The sequence below is a fragment of the Sceloporus undulatus genome, chromosome 3, assembly GCF_019175285.1.
Source record: "Sceloporus undulatus isolate JIND9_A2432 ecotype Alabama chromosome 3, SceUnd_v1.1, whole genome shotgun sequence".
In the NCBI taxonomy this organism is placed as follows: domain Eukaryota; kingdom Metazoa; phylum Chordata; class Lepidosauria; order Squamata; family Phrynosomatidae; genus Sceloporus; species Sceloporus undulatus.
Genome location: NC_056524.1, coordinates 12,545,504 through 12,558,239, shown reverse-complemented (window position 1 = coordinate 12,558,239; position 12,736 = coordinate 12,545,504). Strand labels below are relative to the sequence as shown.

The window sequence follows — 12,736 nt, the reverse complement described above, 5'->3', positions numbered from 1 at the left end:
ATTCCAGCTACTGTAGGCTATATTTTGGAGGAAGTAGCTATCAAAACTACTTCTGAGTATTCCTCAACTAAGAAAACACTAAGAAATTAATGGGATCACCATAAGTCGGCAGGAGCCTTTAAGGCACACACACAAAATCTCTGTCAACCAGGACTTGGTAATATTATTTTTTTACACTATAGCTATCAGAATTCCTTGGCCATTGACCAGGTTGGTTGAGGGATTCTAGGAGCTATAGTTAAAAACCACACCAGATGCTGGGAGAATGGAAGCTGTAGTCCTGAAAAGCAACTTTCCAGCTTTAGCTCAGATTTAACTGGCTCATAAGCATCAGCTGAGTACACTTTGCTCCTGTCCCTGACTTTGCCATGATGGGAAGATGATGATGGTGTAAAGCAAGGTCTCTGTCTGAGACCCCAAGTGGAGCCATTCCAAAAAGTATGTTGGTTGAGGACCCAATAGTGTCAAGAGGCTGTGGCTGCATCCCTAACATCTGGTAGACGTCCCCACATCCTGATATTATCTATCCCCCTGTTGCCTCCAAATGTCCCTCACATCTGCATTAAAGGGAGCTTTGATATTCCTCACTTCATTCAGTTCCTCACTGTTGTGACTTGGTCAACTGCATTAGAGGAATTAAGAGAGAGTAAAAGATAGATGGAGGAAGATGAGAGTGAGGGAAGTAGAAAGAAAAAGATATAGGTAAAAGGCTGTGTGTGTGTTTACAAATGCTGTTGAAGAGGGCAGTCAGGTATATTAAGTCATCAGCTTTCTCCAATGTGGTGCTCTGTGATTGTGTTGGAATCCATCATCCCTAGCCAGGCCATACTTCTGGGAACCAGGGGATTATGGTCCAATATATCTGGAGGGGGTTCAGGAAGGCACAATACCCCCCCCCCCACCGTCCAAACATACATTTCTATTTGCAATAATGAAAAAATAACTCTTCCAAGTTCTTTTCCAGAGTTGGGCAATTCCTGAATGATTGGTTCAGTGTGCCTGGCTTATTTCTTTATTTGCCTACCTTGTAAGATATGTTTTAAGTATCTTTTAAAGGTACATTTAGGTACGATGACATCCCAAATCCACAAAACAGTGATATCTTTATTGGGAAAATTAATGTATGATGTATTTCGTGCAGTTTGGTTTGCCCACTAAAGGTATCACTGTTTTGTGGATCTGGGATGTTCTCTTCAACATTTAGTTTAGTGATATTTTCTCTGCCTTTCCATTCCCCCCCTCTCTTCCAAGTTCATTTGAGTCTTCTGTGCTGATAAGAAAAAACTCTATTCCCTTTTACCTTCGGCTCTAAATCCCACCTGAGATGAGTATTTAATCGGAATCCAGGTGGCTGCCTTCCCATTTTTCTTTCTGGGAAAATTACCAAAACAGAGTGTTCTGTTATGATCCCACTGGGCTAGTAAGCTGATCTCCATGGGCTGATGCTGCATCCCCATCTGCCTTCGCCATACGACAGGCATTGTTAATATTTATCATTTATATAGCACTTTAAGCATGAAAAGAATTTGGATAGTCCTCTCGTCAGGTAGACTATTACAGTGCAGTAATACAGTGGCCCCTTAGTATCCACTAGGGTTTGGTTCCAGGATCTCCCATGCTCAAGTCCCATTAAATACAATGGAAGAAAAATGGTGTCCCATTATAAAATGGCAAAATCAAGATTTGCTTTTGGGAAGTTATATACATTTTTGAATACTTTCAAGCAGTGGATGCTTGAATCCTTATCAGTGGCTTGAATCTATATCTATATCTATATCTATATCTATATCTATATATCCCAAAAAGCAAACCTTAATTTTGTTGTTTTATATAAGGGACACCATTTTACTACACCTTGTATTTAATGGGACTTGAGTATCCACAGATTCTGGTATCCATGGGCTGGTATCCTGGAACCAAGCCCCAGTGGATACTAAGTGTGCACTGTATTATCAATTCACTTTTATGGGGATCTGATGGAAGTAAAAGCTATACTGTGTATATAATTTCATAGCATTGCCCTTCTGGGACTGAATGCGTGTCAACAAATCTGCTTTCCTTATTTCTTGTAAGCTAATATATCATAACAATGTAGGAAGCTGTTTTACTCTGAATCAAACCATTGGTCCATCTAATCTAGTTCTCAACTTCCATGCTTCAGACTGAGACTTGAGTTCCCAGAATTCTTGAACAATGACCCTAATGGCTAGGACTTCTGGGAGTTGAAGTCCAAAAACATCAGGTAAACAAAAGCCAAAAACCACTGATCTAGTCTAGTGCTGTCAGCTCTGACTGGCAGCTCTCCAGCGTTTCAGGCAAGATACTTTTACAGTCCATCCTGGAGATTTCATAGTATCTTCAGGTAGTTTCCCATCTAAGGGCTAACCAGGCCCATCCCTGTTTACTTTCCAAAGGTGAACAAAATCTGGGCTATATCTACACTGCAGAATTAATGCAGTCATTGCTTCAAATATCATGGATTAATGCTATGAAATTCTGTGGTTTATAATTTTGTGAGAAATTTAGCCTTCTCTGGTGCCACAATGAATTACAGATCCCAGGATTCCATAGAATGGAACCGTGACAGTTAAAGCGGTACAAAACTGCATTAGTTCTGCAGTGTGGCAGCAGCCTCAGTGTATTCAGGGTGGTATAGTGGGCATATTTACATACCCTTCAACATTTCACAGATGAAAACTTAAACACAAAGTAGGAGAGGCTGCAGCAATTTGCTTTTGCCTGAGTCTACTGGAAAGGATGAGATTCTGCCACTTCTTGTTCCCTTCTGCTTGCTGAGTTAATTGGGTTCAAGCTACTTTAAACTCAGAACAGCAGCTGAAGTAAGCCAAGGACAAAGAGGGAGAGGAGAGTGAAACAAGGATATTTTAAAGGCAGAGAAAAAAGTGGGATGACAGGATTTTTCAGGTCTGTCTTGTCAAATCAAGACAGTTGGAGGTTATATATTCAGAGTGCTATGGATGTCTGAAGGCTATAGCACCTGGTATTGTGAGGTGGTCTCCTGTTGAAATATTAACCAGGCTCAGTCCTGCTGAGCTTCCAACATCAGATGAGATAATAATAGGATTTATTTATATACCGCCCAATCACTGGGAATCCGAGTGGTTTACAACAGAGGGGATAATAGACAATTCCCTGCCCTCAGGCTTACAATCTAAAAAGACACGACACAAAAGGAGAAGGGAATGGTGAGGGGAGGGGATCTGGTCCAGTATTCTTCTCTCCCTCTGAGGCCTGGACCAAAGCAGATGAACTGGAGGGAGGGCTCTTCTTCTTCAGGCTAGTCCTGACGGAGCTAGCCTGCCTCTCTCTCCCTCAAGATGGTGATTGAAGGGAGGGCTCTTCTTCCAGGCAGGCCTGGTGGAGCTAGCCTGCTTCTCTCTCCCTCAAGATGGTGGCTGAAGGGAGGGCTTCAGCCATTTTCTAGGTAATGTAGCTGTTGGCAAATGAGAACCATGGCTTCCAAATGGATGGTGGATGCATGGGGCAAAAGAGATCCCTCTTGAAGCATCTGGGAGATGGAGGCTTTGCAAAAAAAACATGTCCCAGGACACTAAGAGTGTCAGTAACCACACTGTAAGGAAAAGAGGATAAACTAGCAGAGCTGTAAGAGGCACAGAAGCTTTATAAAACTGAGAACAAAAGTAAACAGAGAGTGTCTTGCTTTCAAACTTTTGAACTTGGTGGCAAAAACTGAATCAGGTTATTGGTATCTTCTCATGAAGTGATGTATGTTTAATAGGGAACAAAGGGGCTGTAGAGTTATCACAATTTCCTTTCTAAATGTTAAGATTGTTTGTTGCCTCTCTGCTCTGACCAGGAGTGAAGGGATTGGGGGTGAAAGTATGGACTTGGATGTGTGAGAGCAACTGAAAGCACTCTTCTTGTTATAATTATCACTTCTAGAGCTTTGGAAAGTTGCTTTTGGACTACAGTTCCCAGAATTGCCTGGGTTTATTGCCTACTTTATGAGCTATAATCCAGTAAAGTAACTTTGTGCAGTTCATTTTGCTTTGTAAGCAATGCAAAACAGAGCACATTGTAGTAATGGATTTAAAGCCAAGATCCTGCTAGTAAAAACCAATATAGTGTAGTGGTTTGAGTGTTGGACCATGACTCTGGAGATCAGGGTTCGATTCCCTGCTCAACCATGGAAACCCATTGGTGACCTTGGGCGAGTCACACACTTTCAGCCCCAGAAAAACCCACGTTACGCAGGTTGCCATAAGTCAGAAATGACTTGAAAGCACACAGTAACAACATGCCAATAACTTCCAGTTAGAATAAAGCACAATGTTTTACAGTAAAATTAGTCTCTTGACAGAGAATGCCTTAAGCTTTCTCAAATGGGAAAGATTTGACTTGCTTCCTAAAATCTGACATGACTGGGCATCTTTAAGAAGAAAGGAAAAACCACTGTAGCTCAGATCAAAAGTCTAACACAGTCCAGCATTTTAGCCCCATAATCAAAACCTCAGGCAGCCCACAAGCAAAATAGGAATAGGAGAGTACTGTCCCACTGGTGTTCTTCAGCAACTAGTAGAATTCCAGAATTAAAATGTATCCACCAAAGCTGGTACCCATTGTAACCCTTAAACTCTATGAATGTGTTAAGTTTCCTTCAAAGCTGTTCATTACTACACAGTGGAACAATTACAACCTCCTTCTTCTTAGACACCTCCAACAAGTCAGTCTCTGGTAGTGGTGATGGTGAAATATGCTCTAGAGCCTGGCTCCCCATCACCTTTTAATGATAACATGTTAATTCCTGAGGTTCACCTAGCCTCATCTCAAAGGAGACCTGATGACTGGTGCTGATCCGATTCTTATCAGCTAATTACCTGCTGCATGACATTTTATTTTCATTTGGAGAAAATAATGTCTGACTTCCAGGTTTGAGATGTGTCTTTCGTATCCTCTGTTTTGACAGGTCTGTTCTCCCCATGACATCTTTTGTCATCTCCCTGAGAGACGTGGCTGCTCTTCAAGATTTGACTGTGTGAAGGAGTGAAGGTGTAGCAGAGAAGGATTCAGATGACAGCCTGACACAGTTGTTGACTTGATTGTGGTGATATCCATAGCCTCCTACTCTGTGCCATGGATCCCCTTGCGTCACAGTATTCCATCTTTCTAAAGTTCAGAGCATCACATGGTTTCTTCTCATCCGTTTTGCACATATCAAAATGGTCCAAACTTGGAAAATACAGTGACTCCCCCCCTCCACTATCTATCTTCAGCCATAGTTATGGTGACCACAGAATTCATCTTCAGCCATCACCATTGTATAGCCCCAGTACACATATCCATGTTAATTTTTTGGCTGTTTCTTATTCTAAATTTGACCAAGTAAGGATCTGGCCCACTGCACATACTGGGTTGTGGAAACTGAATAAAATATGGTAACAGTGGGGAGGGCACCCAAGGAAGGGCAAAAATATATTTCATACAATTCAGCCTGGCATTTTCAGTAACTCAAATGAGTTCATGTGACAGGAGAAGTCACATGTTGTACTCCTGGTATCTGCATGTGAAACTTTAGTCTTAAACAATTTCACATGGGGTTCATCTTTAATGAAGAGTTCATTACCTTGCTGACACTTAATCCACCTTCATGGAGACCTACTACTACTACTAGTCCCAACTACAGCAGAGCCATTGAATTTATGCATGTGTGTTCACTCACTATTCAACAATTTTTTGAATGGGTCTGCTCCAGTTGAAACTAGCCAAAAGTATTCCAGCCAGGACCATTTCTAATATTTTTCCATTTAAGCATCTCTGCCTGCTTTCTTTTCTCTTCCCCACGTTACTCCTACAATAAATTAAAATAAAATTATGGAGGTGCCTCATAAAATAATCTACAGGGGGAGGAAATGTGCCAGAGTTTTGGATTACAGCTTGTCTGCAGAAGACAAATGACCTAATACACAGGTTCAGATATGTGGGTGAGGCATGGGCTGCTGTCACACAGCAGAATTAATGCAGTTTGACACCGGTTTAACTGTCACGGCTCCATCGTATGAAATGCTGGAATTTGTAGTTTGTTGTAATCTAGAATTAAGTGCATTAATGCACAGCTAGTCAAAAATTCAAGACTCTGGAACTCCCTCCCTAGAGATTCTATCCCTGCCTTCCTTTTGGTGGCAGCTAAAAATATTTTTGTGCCATCAGGCTTTTTCAAACTGACATGGTGGGCTTTAAATGCTGTTTATATTTTAAGGTTTGTACTGAGTTTTTAACATATTTTACATTTTAAAGTCTAGCTGTTTTAACTTTTAAAATTGTTTAATAGTTTTTAAATTTTATATTTACACATTTTAATGCTTTTGTGTTGTTTTAAAATTGTTTTGTTTTAAATTTGATGTTCGCTGCTTGAGTCCCTGTAGTGGGAGAAGGGTGGGATATAAGTGAATTAAATAAATACATAAATAAATGCTTTCACTTTTGACTTAACCACATTTCCCTGACTCATCCAGACTCATGGAATGGTTGCTTGTTCCAACTCTGATATCTTAATAAGCCAGGATATCAAACCATGATCTTCTGGCATCCTGGTTTTTTTTAACCAACTATATTTGTGGGGAAAAGTGAGAAATCCTGATTCATTCAAAAGCAAGGGTAGAAAGTTTTGATTTCTTTTTGTATACAAAAAGGAAAAAGAGGGGAAGGGAAAGATAAACCCAAGGTTTGCAAAGGCCCATATTGTAGTGATGAACTATGCTTTGTTGTTACAGTTTGAAGCCGGCCAATGCATCTTTTGCGAGAATTGCATGTTACTACGGCAAACATATATTTTAGTTTTGTGTTTGCACAGAGAATGAGAGCACAGTGGCAGGGATCAAAGGGGTGTTTAATCCTTCCCATGGAGGAAAATGATGACAAACATCCACAGGAGAGAGAAGTGGTAGGAAGCAGCTAAGCAAACTATTTCTGCCCTCCAATTCTTTTCTACAAATACCTTCCAGATTAGCAGTATGAGGCAAATACTAGAATAAAAAGCCTAGATTTTATTATGGCTATGCAACACTACACTAGGAAATATTTTATCCATGCGCTAGCTAGCTGGATGTTGTGATACCTTCAAAAGATACCTATGTTGAATGAGTTTTATTGACATTTGATTCTCAAGTTATCTTTTTTTTAAAAAAAACTAAAAAAAGAAAAAAACTCCTTAAGAGGGGGGGGGGGAGAATTCTTCATCCTCCTCTTCCTCTTCTTCTTTCACAATGATCACGAATGATCTATGAAATAATGAAATAAATAAAGGAGATTAATAATCTATTTAATCTATGAAATAGCAGATGGGTAATTGTGATAGTTTAATGCATATTTTTGTTGTAATCTGAGGCGTGCCTGAAAACAAATTTCATTCTAGGCATCGTATTCACAAGCAAATGTGTTTAGGATCAGGATCGTGATGTTAATCAGGACTATCTACTGTATTGAAAATGTGCCATGACATGCTCATAATGAAATGCAATTAGCTGCTGCGAAGGAGGAAATCTCTGAGCAATTTTTCTTTTAAAAAGGAAGGCATTGTTTCCTCAAGAATTATGTTTATCTTGTCCTTGTAACTTTAATTCATATTGTAAAATGGAATTACGTACACATATTGAACATTATGTGTGTTTATAGCGAGAATGTTAATAGCCCATTCAAATGTTAATAACACATTCAATAAAAGGCATTAAAAAGTGTCATACTCCCTTTCCTGTTTGTTTTGTGGATTAGTTTCACTTTATGGAGACAGAAAATCTCTAGGGTTGTCTACCTGTGAGCTAGTGTATTGAAGTGCGAAGAAGAGAGGCTTTGGCGTTGAGGCTGACAGCGTCTGCGATCTGGGCTTTTTGGATTGGCAAGAACAACATCATCTGCCATCTTGCTTAGGCTTCTGAGCTTAACTGCACTTTTGACAATAGCTGAGGGAAAAACAGATTTCCCCCAGCAAGGTTGTAATTTTTTGAACTGTTGTATATGTATTTTCTTTTTTTGAGCTGGTCGTATAAAGCAACCGAGGGTGGGGTGGTTCAGTCTTGAATGAGATATTAAGATCCACCAGCTTTACAAAAAAGTTGATCCTGGTGGAGATGAAAACTGTTGATATGGATCAAGACAACGGCCTCCATTTGTGGATTCTTCTTGAGGACATGGCTATCAGGGATGTAATTCTTCATTGATTTTCTTCTCCAAGGAAGTAATGAGTAATTGCTGTAAGAAAATCTTTGAAAACCACAGTTTTTAAAGCCTCTACATAATTTGGGGTTTATTGTTCATTCACATAATGTTTCTTTATTTTGCACAGAAAAAGCATTTTCTATGCAAAAAAACCCCAACATTTTCTATGCAGAATGTGATATGTGTGGAAATATTATTTTCTACACTGAAAAAGCTGTTTTCTAGGCATTTCACCTGCATGTGAATTTTGTGCTGAATAAGTCCCAAGCTATGAAGATTGCCAACAGACCAGGTTTCTCTTTGTCAGGTATTCTTGACACTTGAAAAATATGTTTTTCAACCATTGCTTGAATATTTTTGACTAGTCTTTCCATCTCTAGTCAGGATTGTCAGAGACCTAGGTCAAAATTTACCAGAATTTCCTTGGCTAGTCTGGACCTGATGAACTTGCAATGCGTGTTCGCCAACGCAGTGCTTTTCAATAAACCTTCTGGCAAGATGGCGGCCAGAGGGTCTTCCTAACTGCCTTTTCTGACTACTTTGCAGTAGCAGCCAAGTACCAGAAACCACCCGACATATTTCCTAGAGTTCTCAAAAAAATCTGACAGTGGGATGATGCGCTGGACAGTTCAGGACATGCTTGGAAATTTAATAAGGTTCCACTTTTGGTTGCTGCTCTTGGATAACCTATGGCTAGAATAACAGGTGATTGGAAGGCCAAACAGATGTCAACACCTGTGGGCCTGAGCACCTATCTGAATAGGACCAGAGATTTTCCGTGCTCTTGACAGCATTGAATTAAGACATACCAAGGTCATAAGCTATATAAAGTTGTTCTTATGTGCCTACAAATCATTCCCAACGTATGGTGACCTTAAAGCAAACCAGTAACGTTACTGGGGCGAGAGGTGTGGGGGATGCAGGCCACACCGGGTGACACCTCAGAAGGGGGGGACACCCCAGGAGAGGGGGTCAACATCTGGTTGATCCCTGGCCCTTCCTGGGGCTGCACGGCTTCTCCCTGGCCCTTTCCAGGGCTCAGTGGCTGCTCCCTGGGGCCGCACGGTGGCATCTCCCGCTGCACAGTGGCATGTCCAGCCACACGCATGCGCTCCTGCATGCCCCGGAAGTCCGCTGGAAGTCCCGTCCCCAGAAGCCTTGTCTTCCAGAAGTCCCGTCACCCATGAGTGACTGCACCAGGTGACATCAACCCTAGGGAATCCACTGAAGTGAACCTATCAAGCTTTTTTTTTGTTTGCAAGATTATTCAGAGGGGGTTTGCCATTGCTTTCCTCTGAAGCTGACAGAGTGTAACTTGCCCATGATCACCCAGTGGGTTTCCATAGTCCAGTGGGGACTTGAACCATGGTCTCCCAGACTTCTAGTTCAGCACTCAAACCACTTGACATTCAAAATGTTATAATGTACAGGCTGATCATAAATTGAGTCCCCCCGAATGTAGTAGATCGCCTGGATCTGAATTCAGCTCTCCTGTGTCCCAATCTGGATCTTTGAGGTTCCGTGGAAGGTGGACAGCTCCCATTCCAATGGGATAAGCAATATAAATAAATGTTTGAGTTTGAGAACCTCTAATTCAATTTTTAATCTGTACTCTAATCTCATTAGGTGGTTGTGTGTGTGTGCGTGTGTTGTGTATCTTCAAGTCATTTCTGATTTATGGTGACCCTAAATCTTATTCTCAGCTTCGATACCATCCATTTGCAATATAGTAATAATCACTGTCTTGCATGACAGAGGTATTGTAAAGATTGCAGAAGTAGCACATTGAGAGCCTAAACTACTATATAAATCATATTTATTGTTTTTATTTCAACAAAGTATAAGTGGATGGTAACAAAGTTGTATGCCTTCAAGTCATTTACAATTTATGGCGATCCCAAGGTGACTCTGTAATAATAGTGACCTGGGACAGATGGGCCCAAAGCGACGTGCCACCACTGATACTAGGGTTCTGGAGAGCGCAACAACTACATGCTCTGGAACCCTAGTACGTCACAGCAGCAGCCTAACGGCGGCCTCCCGTCCAGATGGGGGCTGCCATCTTGACATAAGCGACGCGCAGCGTATAGATGTCTCTGTGCGTTGGAGTGCACCAATGGCGCACTCGTGACATGCGTGTGCCATCCAAAAAAGAACCTGTTTTTTCCGGGTTCTTTTTGGGGCAGAGGGACGCTGGGCAGTTTGGCTGCTGCGGCATCCCTCTGCAGGCAAACAGGTCGCCGTAAGCCCGCTCTTTTGGTATGGTCTGTACCAGGCCAGTCTTTCCTTTGCCTTCCTCTGAGACAGAGAGCATGACTTGCCTAAGACCACCCAATCGGTTTCCATGGCCAAGCAGGGATTCGAATCCTGGTCTCTAGAGTCGTAGTCCAATGCTCAAAACACTATACCATGCTATACCAAGCATAGCATAAGTAATAACTGTGAAACATATTTTACCTGTTCAGTCAGATACTTGCTTAACAGGGAGACTGTGTACAGCTGTCTTCACATAATTTTGACATTTTGCTATAAAAAGCCCTTACTCTTGCTGATTATGAACAGCTGCTTATTACCAAGTATAACAAATAGGTATTTGTTATCTAGGAACATTTCCAAAGGCTGCTGCTTATGCCAGCCTTCCTCATCTTGAAGTTTTGTATTACCACTCCTATCTGTCAACACAGCTAATTGCATTAGATGGAGGGAGTTGTAGTCCAAAAGTCAGGACTCAGCCTGGCTTAGTGTGAATTTGTTGCAATGGAGTAAAATGATTTTGAGTTAATATGAGAAGAATAACTTTTGCAATAAATTGTAAATCAGCTGATATCCATTCACCCATTCACCATGATGGTGCCGTGTAGTAGTTAAGAGGCGAAGCCATGAATCTGAAAGTTCCTAGTTCAGATCTCACCAGTGCCAGGAATTCATTAGGTGGCCTTAAGCAACCTATTGTCAGCCTCAATGTGGTGTGTAATAACCTTGGTTTATTGTACAGGGTTGGTATAACATTGGTATCCCCCGCCTGCTTTTTTGGCTTAAGTTTAAAATGTAGAGATTTTTTTTGTGGGATCCTCTACTCTCAAACAGCAAGACAAAAGGTGACAAGAGTGATGGCATGCCCAGAATAGTATGTGATGATGCACTGTGACCTTCTGAAGCAGTCAAATGGGAATACAGTGGTCCCTCCACATTTGCTGGGGTTAGGTGAAGGACCCCCATGAATGTGGAAAAACTGCAAATAAAAAAACAATATTTTTACCTAAGAGAGCACCTCCCTAGGAATCTCAGGTCCTCCAGTGCAATTATATGGTCAACTTCTGCGAGAAGCTGATCATAGAATCATGCTGGAGGATCTATAAATGCCTAAAGAAGTGTTTTCTCTAGGAACTCTTAGGTTCTCCAGCACAACTTTTGGTAGGGTTGCACTGAAGGACCTAGAGTTTCCTAAAGAGAACATATTAATCAAAACTGCAAATAATCAAATCCACAAAGGTAAACCACAGATGTGGGGGGCCAACTGTACTGCTGGCCTCCAGGCAATACAAGATGGCCACTCTTGTTGCAAGGAATGCGTGTGCATGTTACCTTCCTTCTAGTCGACCTTGATGTGTGGTGACCTTATGCATGAGACATTTCCAAGACTCCCAGTCACTGTGTTCTCCACTGCAGAATGGACGATAAGGCAATATGTTGGCAGACAGGAAACTGTTTGACACCATTAATGTTCTGCAGAAGAGTGCTGTTAAGATTTACATTACATAAGGAAAATGTAGGGTCTTGGCTATATTTATAAGGCTTCATTTTTTTACAGCAATCACTAAACCTTCCAGAGTGTATTCCTTGGTATAATAAAAAAGCTCTGAAGGTACTTCAGTATTTTCCTCTCACTTTTATTTTAAATCATGTTACAAAGTCAAAGCTACTTCTTATGGTGTTATCTAGCTCTCTAGCCATCTCCTCCATATGTCATTCTTCCCGCATCATCTAAGCTAGTTTTATCTGCATAGAAAGATATAGATGTATAAGCATTACTAAATAATTATTTGCTATATGTCAGTAAGACCCTCAGGCTTCTGGAGCGACACATAAGGAGGCATGGGGGTGTGTGTGTAGTTAAAGGTATTGGTGCCATGAACCTTGTTGAATGCACATTTGTTGTGGTTAACTGCCTTTGCGTCGATCTCGACCCATGGCAACCCCATGCATGAGAAAACTCTAGCGCCCCCCCCCCCATGTCCTCTACTGCTCTGCCCAGCTCCTGCAAACTCATATTCATTGTCTCTTTAATAAAGTCCATCCATCTAGCATGTGACCTTCCTCTCTTTCAACTTCCCTCCACCTTTCCTAACATTATTGTCTTTTCCAGCTATTCATGCCTTCTCATGATGTGTCCAGAGTATGACAGTCTAAGTCTTGTCATCTTGGCTTCTAGGGATATTTCTGGCTTGATCTGCTCTAGGATAGGCCTCGCCTGAAAGAAGAAGAGCCCTCCTTCTGACCACTATCTTGAGGGAGAGAGAGGCCTATGTGAGAGAGCAGATGA

The 12,736-nt window shown here is 41.4% G+C and overlaps 1 protein-coding gene and 1 long non-coding RNA gene across 2 annotated transcripts in view; both read left to right on the top strand.

The window, feature by feature from the left end:
- The window catches only part of LOC121925520, a 13,254-nt gene extending 6,116 nt beyond the window's left edge, over window positions 1-7,138 (top strand). Inside the window, exon 3 of the long non-coding RNA XR_006102891.1 lies at window positions 4,949-7,138. This is a non-coding gene — a long non-coding RNA (uncharacterized LOC121925520). The remainder of the gene's footprint in view (window positions 1-4,948) is intronic.
- LOC121925147 (disks large homolog 2-like) overlaps window positions 1-12,736 on the top strand; it is a 1,073,267-nt gene that overhangs the window by 83,735 nt on the left and 976,796 nt on the right. The window lies entirely within an intron of this gene.